Consider the following 1,390-nt stretch of genomic DNA (forward strand, 5'->3'; position numbering starts at 1 on the left):
CTTCTTCTTCTTCTTCTTCTTCTTCTTCTTCTTCTTCTTCTTCTTCTTCTTCTATCTTTGCGTTCCCCTGCTGGATCTCAGGAGTAATCTTACATCCCCTCCAACCTGCAGTACATCATATTTTCACGCATGTGACCGCTTTTCCTTTGTTTGTCCGCCCTTCTTATTCTGTTTTCCCCTTCATCAGAGGTGGGTGCAAATCTTTTATAAAACGAAGCTTGTCTTTAGTGGACACGATGCACTGTCCCCGTAGTTTTATGCGCCCTGCTTAATCAAGCAAAATTTGATTATTTTTGTGTAATTTCTGATTATTTTTCTTTGTCATTCTTTGTTGAAATTAACAGAATTTCATAATTTCACATTTTTTGGATTCAGTTAGCATAATTTCAGAATCAAATTTTTTTTTTTTTTTCATAAAACCGCGGGGACAGAGTGCACAATACTGTTGTGCCAATCCTCTATACCTCTTTGTGCGGCATCAGCGTCACGTTTCTGGAAAGACTCGCTGCATCTGTAGTGTGTAATTACTGGTTAGGCTCTTTGATGTAGCACCTAAACGAAAACGTGACTTCGAATCCTGTGTGGAACAAGTCTATTTTGTTGAATTGCTCCGTCAACTGCTAAACTGCTGTGATGTTCGTCCTTCGCTGGCGAATATGACCTTGACTTCACATCACTGGAGGGGTGGGGTGTGTGTGGAGATGGCTGATCAGGGCGATCTTCGCTCGGAAATGTCTGTTTCAGTGGGGGCAGGGGATGTTTGGGGCTGAACTAGACTGGAAGGTAGGGCTCTCTCGGTCTTTTCTCAGCTGCCGTCTCCATTCTTTATTTCTGGTGCGTCTTTCTTCGAACTTGGCGATTCCCGATCTTACTAAGGAGCGCGAAACTGCGTGATTGCGAGCAGCTTCTTTCCAGGTAGTATGAGGAATGTCACAACTCTTCAGGGATGCTTTCAGAGCATCTTTGAAGCGTTTTTTTTTTCTGTCTGCCGATAGAACGTTTTCCTAGAGTCAGCTCACCATAGAGTAACCTCTTTGGGAGGCGAGAGTCGTCCATCTAGGGAACGTGGCCGGCCCACTGCTGTAAGGCCTATATGTATCCCTCTCAGTCTTGGTAAGCAGGGTTGAAACAACCCACCTCCTAAAATATCTAAATAGTAAATTGTACAGATGGGGGCCTGAGACATTCATATTATAATCATAGTCGCACTATTATTATTATTACTATCATATTTACTCTTGGTGTCTAAAAAGGCCCTTGATTAGTGTTCTTTTAAGATCAAGTGTGAATGATTGTGTCTCTAACTCTCATACATAGGCGATACATGGCATCTTTTATCATGGCAGATGTAGGTTAGCCTTCGTGAAAAAGGTGCATCAACATGTCTGGG

Source organism: Aplysia californica, unplaced genomic scaffold, assembly GCF_000002075.1.
Source record: "Aplysia californica isolate F4 #8 unplaced genomic scaffold, AplCal3.0 scaffold00112, whole genome shotgun sequence".
In the NCBI taxonomy this organism is placed as follows: Eukaryota; Metazoa; Mollusca; class Gastropoda; order Aplysiida; family Aplysiidae; genus Aplysia; species Aplysia californica.